This window comes from Dermochelys coriacea, chromosome 16 (genome assembly GCF_009764565.3).
Source record: "Dermochelys coriacea isolate rDerCor1 chromosome 16, rDerCor1.pri.v4, whole genome shotgun sequence".
NCBI lineage: Eukaryota > Metazoa > Chordata > Testudines > Dermochelyidae > Dermochelys > Dermochelys coriacea.
The window spans coordinates 13056116-13066259 of NC_050083.1; positions in this window are offsets into that span (position 1 = coordinate 13056116).

A 10144-nucleotide genomic window follows, 5' to 3' on the forward strand; every position below is an offset into this window, starting at 1 on the left:
CCACACATGGAAATTGTCCAGCATAGTGACAGGAGAATAAGTTATTTCACTAGAGCCATGCTGGAATAACTCCCAGTGTGGACAACAACTACTCCATTTTGGAAGACCTTTCTTACACTGGTCAGTTCCTCCAACAATATCTCTCAGAAGTCCACCTGTTATCAACACTCACTGTTGGAAGTAAAGCAGTTACTATAAAACACGGAAATTAAATGCAGGAACAACAAATCACAATCTTCAGATGAATCCACGTAAATGTCTCGTTTTCCAGCCCTTTAGTAGGAGCCTGAACACTGCCATTATAGTTAATGAAACACTCCCATTGTCTTTAATGGGAACTGAATCAAGCCTTTAATTTTCTGCAAAACTAGCAATTACGCAACTCTGCTGAGGATACAAGAACATCCAGCTATGTAAAGCCATCAAGTCAGTGAGGAAGTCAGAAATCTGCCCCTGCAAGTGAAATCAGTGCAGGTGCTAAAGAACCAAAAGAGCCATAGTTACATTGGTCAGTATGTCCTGCCACATTAAAGCTCTTATATTTCACATCCTGGATAAAGTTGTAAATTACATGCCCAAGAGAAAGATAGTATCCACATCTGGAAGTGGTGGAGCCATGTGTGGACTGCATGACAGCATTTAAATATTTCTGCATTAGAAACTGCAGCTGGATAGGACTGGCTTTAACAGCAGCTTCTGTGAACATGTCTGTGTACAAGTGTGTAGCAAACAAACATCAGTCACAAACACTGTGTAGCAGGGTACCATCTGAGACAAGAAACAGAGCAATCCAATTGCCCCAGATATAAAAAGGTGCAAGTTTAATAAAAGTCAGAGAGAAGGGAAGCTCCTCTATTCAAATGTCACCCATTCTCACTGTATAGGGCAGAGGGTCACAATTTTCATAGCATGGGCCACAAACTTGGATAAATTTTCTCCTAGACAACCTACCCCACATTCTCTATCACATAGACCACTTTCCCTCTTATTAGCAATCATACATCTTTGTAGCAACACAATTGCTTACATAGTAAAGTAACATAAGAAAAGCAGGTTTCAAAGTGGTAGCCGTGTTAGTCTGTATCAGCAAAAAGAACGAGGAGTACTTGTGGTACCTTAGAGACTAACAAATTTATCTGAGCATAAGCTTTCGTGGGCTAAAATCCAGTTCATCAGATGCATGCAGTGGAAAATACAGTAGGAAGATATATATAGATATACATACACACACACACACACACAGAGAACATGAAAAAATGGGTGTTGCCATACCCACTATAACGAGAGTGATCAGTTAAGGTGAGCTATTAGCATCAGGAGAAAAAAAAAACTTTTGTAGTAATAATCAGGATGGCCTATTTAGGGTAAAAAAAATTCAAAGTACCTAAGTCTCATGTTCAAAAGTCTCAGGCATGTAGAAGCAAGTCCCATTGACCTTCCGGGTCCCTTAGGTACTTTTGAAAACTATATCCTTACTGTATTTTAGCTGCCTCTTAACATGATTTAGCAGCTGAAAAGAAGGAGAACCAATACCAAGAGCCCAGACAGCTCTCCACAGACAACAAGCAAGTGACTTGAAATCAGACGAAGGTTTTTAACCATCAGAGGAGTGAAGTTTTGGAATAACCTTCCAAGGGAAGCAGTGGGGGCAAAAGATCTATCTGGTTTTAAGATTCTACTCGATAAGTTTATGGAGGAGATGGTATGATGGGATAATGGGATTTTGGTAAGTAATTGATCTTTAAATATTCAGGGTAAATAGGCCAAATCCCCTGAGATGGGATATTAGATGGATGGGATCTGATTTACTATAGAAAATTATTTCCTGGGTATCTGGCTGGTGAATCTTGCCCATGTGCTCAGGGTTTGGCTGATTGCCATATTTGGGGTCGGGAGGAAGTTTTCCTCCAGGGCAGATTGGAGAGGACCTGGAGGTTTTTTTGCCTTCCTCTGTAGCATGGGGCATGGTTGACTGGAGGGAGGCTTCTCTGCTCCTTGAAGTTTTGAACCATGATTTGAGGACTTCAATAGCTCAGACATGGGTGAGGTTTTTCATAGGAGTGGTGGGTGACATTCTGTGGCCTGCGCTGTGCAGGAGGTCGGACTAGATGATCAGAGTGGTCCCTTCTGACCTTAGTATCTATGAATCTATGAATCTAAGTGCTCCATACACCACTAGTGGTCCACAAACCATAGTGTTAGAGCTGCTGTCATAGGGAATATTATAGATCGGGTTTAGTTAGTTACGTTTAAAGGGGACTCTATTGAACCAACAAAAAAAGATAATTATTTATACTGAATCATTCTGCTGTATATCGACAGGTTTCAGAGTAGCAGCCGTGTTAGTCTGTATTCGCAAAAAGAAAAGGAGTACTTGTGGCACCTTAGAGACTAACAAATTTATTTGAGCATAAGCTTTCGTGAGCTACAGCCCAATGAAGTGAGCTGTAGCTCACGAAAGCTTATGCTCAAATAAATTTGTTAGTCTCTAAGGTGCCACAAGTACTCCTTTTCTTTCTGCTGTATATGATATTAATATCTCCTTGTTGACAGCCATGGCAGCACTGTGACATGGGCAGTGTAGTCACGCTTTATCACTGGGGGGAGAGCTCTCTCAGCGATAAAAAAACCCACCCGAATGAGCAGTGGCAGCTTTATCGCCGAGAGCACGACGCATGGCAATAAAGTGCTTTCTATACTGGCGCTTTTCAGCGCTAAAACTTTTGTCACTCAAGGGGGTGTTTTTTCACACCCCTGAACGACTAAAGGTTTTAGCTCTGAAAGTGCCAGTGTAGACACAGTCTTAATCACTAGGCCATCATCCTGCTTCAGAGATTCTTGTCATCTCACAAGTATTTAGATCCATGGGTTTGGATGCAACAACTATGAAGACACACGCAAGATTATTCAGTTATTATCTAATCATTCAACACTAATGTAAGCATCTGAGTGGGAGGGTCTATGGCTATTGAAAATGAATAAACAGTGGGGAGAGAAGCATTTGCCTGTTTAATATATGTGCCTGCCAAGCTGTCTTTCCAGGATCATGGAGAGTCCGTAGTTCCTGTGGCTGTCAAACAGATTACATGCAGCAAAAGAGCTGGAGCATCTCTGCCTGCTACTCAGAGTATACACTGATAGTCCCAGACTTCCCTCTCGCAGTAGCTTTAAGTGCACCCTTATATGCCCTTGCTAAGGTTTTGCAGCCTTCATCTTCTCGTGAGCTAAATTCAAGAGCCTTATTATTTTGTAACAAATTTTTTCTCATGCTGCAAGTAAGATCTTTGCTCCTGATATAGAGCCTGATCCTGCAAAGGTTTCAGAGTAGCAGCCGTGTTAGTCTGTATTCGCAAAAAGAAAAGGAGTACTTGTGGCACCTTAGAGACTAACAAATTTATGTGAGCCTAAGCTTTCGTGAGCTACAGCTCATTTCATCGGATGCATGAATGAATGAATGTATCCGATGAACTGAGCTGTAGCTCACGAAAGCTTATGCTCAAATAAATTTGTTAGTCTCTAAGGTGCCACAAGTACTCCTTTTCTTTTTGATCCTGCAAAAGCTCTGTGAAGCATGTTCCCAGCATGGATTCCACTGTTAAAACAGTTTCCAGGGCTCACTCTCAGGTGGCTGCATTTCTGGAGGGAGTGATATGAATCTTTTGTACAGCTGTTCTACAAACTTATAACATTTTTAAAGCACTGTGGGATTCTTCGGGATGAAATTCGATAAAGACGTGTAAAGAATTATATTTACAAAAAAAAATCAAATGCACAAATACAAAATGGGGAGTAACTGGGTAGGTGGCAGTACCGCAGAAAAGCATCTGGGGGTCATACTGGATCACAAATTTAACAAGAGCGAATAATGAGATGCAGTTGCAAAAAAGGGCTAATATTTTGGGTATTAAAGAGTGTGTTGAATGTAAGACATGGGAGGAAATTGTTCCACGCTGCACTGGTGAGGCCTCAGCTGGAGTACTGTGTCCAGTTTTATGTGCCATACTTTTAGAAAGATGTGGAAAAATTTGAGAGAGTCCAGAGGAGAGTAACAAATGTGATAAAAGATTTAGAAAACCTGACTTATGAGGAAAGGTTACAAAAACTGGGCAAGTTTAGTATTGGGAAAAGAAGACTGAGAGGAGGACTTGATAAGCGTGCAAAGCACAAAAGGTTTAAGGGCTTTTATAAAGAGGATGGTGACCGACTGTTCTCCATGTTCACTTAAGTAGGACAAGAAGTGATGGGCTTAATCTGCAGCAAGAAAGTTTTAGATAAGATAGTAGGAAAAACTTTCTAACTATAAGGATGATTAAGTACTGGAATAAGCTACCTAGTGTGGTTGTGAAATTCCCATAGTCAGAGGTTTTTAAAAACAGATTAGACAAACAGGTTAGGGGTGGTCTAAGTATACTTGGTCCTGCCTCCATGCAGGGGGATAGACTAGATTACCTCTCGAGGAAGGTCCCTTCCTGCCCTCCATTTCTATGATTTTTATATATGTACATTGTTATTAATTATATTAACATAATTTTAGTATATAGTAGAACCTCAGAGTTATGAACACCTTGGGAATGGAGGTTGTTCATAACTCTGAAATGCTTGTAATTCTGAACAAGTCATTGTGGTTCTTTCAAAAGTTTACAACTGAACACTGACTTAATACAGTTTTGAAACTTGACTATGCAGAAGAAAAATGCTGCTTTCCTTTTTTTCCCCCTTAGTTTACATTTAACAGAGTACTGTATTTGCTTTTTTTGTTTTGTTTTTGTCTCTGCTGCTGTCTGATTGTTTACTTCCGGTTCCAAATGAGGCGCGTAGTTGACTGGTCAGTTCGTAACTCTGAGGTTCTACTGTATACACATTTTGAGTGACCTAAATAATTCCATGAAGATGTACTGCTCTTACTTTTTCACACAACATTGTATTGTGTCCTACAGGTGGATTTGGCCTGCTTTATTCTTTCACTTGCCAAACCAACGCTCTAACAAAAACTGTCACCAAAACCGAGACCTAAACCCCATGGCAGAGTTCATGGTGGGTCATCAGACAGTGCTCAATTAGGACTTGTGATTGTAGAACGCTGGTTCGGCATCTCAGAAACTGAATATGGTGGACAGTTACAATTCTCTGTTAATCTTATAGCAACATAGCCAGCTATTGAAAAAATTATTATACAATTAGAAGGATTTCTTCGTTGAAGAGTAGATGAGGTTGGATGTCTGTCTGAAAAGGTTTTTTTTCCCTTTTCTTGAAAGCACAAATGATTTGGCTTGTAGTGAGTCAGATCCAGATTGGAATGACAGTCCCATTGCCCTGGCTAAATTTCAATTTGAGTCATTTCAGTCTGATTATATTTGTCTCCCTGAAGTTTTAATTGCATACCATATTATTTACTTCCTGTCCTAAATTAAAGAATAGTATTTCTATTAAACAGCTGTCATGACTCATGTTTCAGTGGTGGGCAAAGTGATTCCACCATATGCCTGTAATGCCCTTTGGGATCCTTTAGAATGAAGATCATTATATACCAGGGTTCTCAAACTTCATTGCACCATGACCCCCTTCTGACAACAAAAATTATTACATGACCCAAGGAGTGGGGACCAAAGCCTGAGCTCACTGAAGCCCCATTACCCCAGGTGGCGGGGAGAGGCCAAAGCCCAAGCCCAGTGGGGCCAAAGCGGCCTGTAACTTGAACCCCACCACTCAGGGCTGAAGCCCTCGGGCATCGGCCCTGAGCAGTGGGGTTCAGGCTTTGGAACCAGACCTGGACCCTAGTACCCAGCAAGCCTAACCTCAGTCCTGGCAACCCCACTAAGACGGGGTCATAACCCACTTTGGGGTCCCAACCCACAGTATGAGAACTGCTATTATATATCATTATTGCATACCATGAAGATATTATTGTTACAGGTCTGCACAAATTCTGCATCAACCAATAGCCAGCAGCAACTTCCAAAGAGGCCAATACCATACAGAAAGGCAGATGGGAATAAACTCTCTTAACCCCTCTGATAAAGTGTGTCTAGCCCCCTGCCATCCTGAAGGCTCCTCTGCAACCTAGCTCCCCCAGTGATAACACTAGAGTAAACGTATTGTGTTTGAAAGATATGATGTAGACGAGTAAGTATTTCTTCATGGTCCAATTTGAAGTTCAGACAAGAGCAGGAATATTGACTCTGCCCATCTGCCTTAGCCCCCATTCACCTCTCTTAGGGAAGATACTTATTTGGGCAGCATGATTTAGTAAAGTTGTATTATGTTATATATCATATTCAAACCTTACACAATCAAAAGAGAAAAGTGAAAAATGAGGCCATGTAATATTCAATGTGATCTTGATGCAATCGGAGCTCAGAAAAGCATGGCTGGTCACTGTCACAAAATGAGCACTTTATCTTCTCCAATAATATCAACAGATAAGAAATATGTGTCAGAAGTACTATGCACCTTTTAATAATTCCATTGATATTCAAGCATTGAAACTGCTTTAGATGACAGTTTTAGAATAATGCTGGAAATCTGTGGCAGGAGACAACTCTGAATATTTAATTTTTAAACTTTTAAGAACTTGTGTTGTTATGGCATCGGTGACTCTAGAATGTGCTTGATATGACAAAATAGACATAAATGTTAAGCGCAAACTCTACAGATATGTGACATCAAGTGTTCAAACCAATCAGACGGGGGGAAAAAGGCAATTAAATGTTGGGATCCTTACACAGAGGAACAAGAACATCAGATTACAGAGGGGCTGCGTTGCTACTAACTCTCCCACACATACACCTGAACTCTAATATCTAGCATGCGTGGGAGCGCACACGCATGAGGCAAGGACCGAAGGTAAACCAGTGCTGCCTGAAATGGGGAGTACGCTCTGCTCTCATCCTTCCATGGATTTAGGAGCTACTCTATCACTTTACAACCTGTCACATCTGACAGTGAAGAGGAGCAAAAAGTCCCTGACTTGTAATGATTGGGAAGGTACACAGGAGTGATATACTATTAATCACTGGTGCAGTTTACACAGGACCAAATTGTAAAGCAATGGCAGTTTTGTAAACACAGTGATTGGAATGGTTGGGTGATGTCCCTTTGAAAGGGAGGAGAGAGAGACAGTTGGAAGCAGGAGGTTCCATGGCACTTGAAAGCAACAGTTGGAACTGGTCAGCTGACATGAGAAGGATAAAAGTGAGGGGAAGAGAGAAGAGAACAGCAGTCAGGGAGGAAGCATTACTAGGAAGCTTGGAAGAGTGCATCAGAAGAACTGAGTGAAAGGAAGGGAACAAGAGGGGAAACCAACAGAATCAAAGAAAAAGCAAGAAGTAGCAGTGGAAGAATAACAGACTGGGCCATCCGTCCAAAAAGAGAAGTGAGTTCCTAGCTCTCTCTCACTGCATGGAGCATATACAGATCTGAATTTGCTTCCTGACCTTTTTTGGGGGAAAAAATACAAAACATTTCAAGTATTTCTCTCTCTCTCTCTCTCTCTTTCTAATGAATATATTGTGTTCCCATTTACTAATTAGCTAGCTCTGGTAAAAGGTAAACAGTTTCATAGGATGTTCTTAGCAGCACCCAGGAACAACAATGTGTTGTTTCAGAGTAGAAGCCATGTTAGTCTGTATTCGCAAAAAGAAAAGGAGGACTTGTGGCATCTTAGAGACTAACAAATTTATTTGAGCATAAGCTTGCGTGAGCTACAGCTCACTTCATTGGATGCATTCAGTGGAAAATACAGTGGGGAGATTTATATACACAGAGAACATGAAACAATGGGTATTACCATACACATTGTAACCAGAAAAGGAGTACTTGTGGCACCTTAGAGACTAACAAATTTATTAGAGCATAAGCTTTCGTGAGCTACAGCTCACTTCATCGGATGCATTTTGGATGCATTTGTAACCAGAGTGATCACTTAAGGTGAGATATTAGCAGCAGGAGAGCTGGGGGGGGTGGGGGGGACCTTTTGTAGTGATAATCAAGGTGGGCCATTTCCAGCAGTTGACAAGAACGTCTGAGAAACAGTGGGGGGACGGGGGAATAAACATGGGGAAATAGTTTTACTTTGTGTAATGACCCATCCATTCCCACTCTCTATTCAAGCCTAAGTTAATTGTATCAAGTTTGCAAATTAATTCCAATTCAGCAGTCTCTCGTTGGAGTCTGTTTTTGAAGTTTTTTTTTGTTGAAGTATTGCCACTTTTAGGTCTGTAATCGAGTGACCAGAGAGACTGAAGTGTTCTCCAACTGGTTTTTGAATGTTATAATTCTTGCTGTCTGATTTGTGTCCATTTATTGTTTTACATAGAGACTGTCCAGTTTGACCAATGTACATGGCAAAGGGGCATTGCTGGCACATGATGGCATATCACATTGGTAGATGTGCAGGTGAACGAGCCTCTGATGGTGTGGCTGATGTGATTAGGCCCTATGATGGTGTCCCCTGAATAGATATGTGGACACTGTTGGCAACAGGCTTTGTTGCAAGGATAGGTTCCTGGGTTAGTGGTTCTGTTGTGTGGTGTGTGATTGCTGGTGAGTATTTGCTTCAAGTTGGGGGGCTGTCTGTACGCAAGAACTGGCCTTGTTGTTGGGATTCAAGACTGCGCATCCCAATTTACTAGACCTTAGATGCACTGAACTTAGGGACACTGAATGATCAGGCTTGACAGAATTCAATTTTTTTTAAAACATTTTAATGGATATTGATGTTTATTTTTCAAGCTTTTTTTATTTTTAACTATTTAAATGTTCACAGTTGTGAGAAAGTATTGGAGGTTCAGGCAACAGGGTGTGGTCAGACAACATTATTTAGTGACAGAAGACACTGAAATTCAGAAAGTTCAAACTTTTAACCATTAAAATACAAATCATCAGCGTCACGTGTCAAAATATACAAAGTATGTATCGTTAAATCAAACTCTAATATGTTTTCAAGTAGTATTTTTCTAACTTTGCCTGCCTGTATATTTCAGATATTATGGATGGAAATACTTTTTGTCAGTTTGTGTGTGTACGGTGAAATGGATGTTTACTGATATCTATCAAAAACCTAATCCTTCCAAGCCTCTAAATAATTCATAGACTCAAATGCAGGGTGAGGAATAGAGAGGCTTCTCCCACTGTGATGTTCCCATTTGGAAGTAGCTTTTCTACAGATGTCCACGTTTTTAGGTACTTGGAGCCCTTCATATGAAAATCTGAAGAACTGCAGTGAATGGTAAATATATGGTTTATGCCAGAGACAATCCAAGAAGATATAACTGTTTGCAGTATAGAGTGGCTCCAGTGATTAAACTTGAAGCCAGCTATTAAAGAAGGAAAAAAAACAAGCCACACTTACCCACTCTGAAGATGAAGACAGCAACAATAATGAATCTTAGGAGATTCACACAGGGAATGAGGCAGTTTCTCCTCAGTGATATGCTTCAACAGTGCCCTGGAGAGACACCCCTAAGAAGGAGAAAATAATTTAGTCTCCATGACTCTTTCAGTCCCTTGCCTCTCATTTCTGACTGCCAATAAGCATGCTCACCCATGGTACTAACAATTGCTATGGCACAGACGTAATGAGACCAAGTACAGTGATGTTCCTTTCCTCTTGGCGGCTATTCATACAGCAAACAGGGCTGGAACATTAGAAATAGAAAAGTTCCAGAACACTCCGGGACAGTTGGGAATGGTGACGGTTAGAGCTGGGATTTGGACGTGAAAGACAGATTTGGCTGTTGGAATTTGAGAGATGAGAATGGCAGTTGTTTGTGGGAATCATAGAGAAGAAAGCTGAAGAAAGTGCAGTGACAACAGTAGGAACCATCTGAGGGGGAGAGAGGGATCAGGGAGGGAGGTGTTACTGGGATGTTGGGTAAAGTGTGTGAGAAGAGCCATATGAAAACGAGGCGAAAGAAGAGAGCAAGAAAACCAAAAGAACCAGGGACAATGCAAGAGGCCAGAGAGTGGCAGAGAAACAGCAGACTGAAAAATGCAGAGGAAAAGATGAGCTTCTGGTTCGCTTACTCTGCGCTGAGCATATGAGGGTACTGAATTGCCTTCTAACCTGATCTATGTGTAAATTACTCAAAGAATAAGCGCTGTACATTTGGGGATGAAACACATCAAAGGGATTGAATCCATGTTT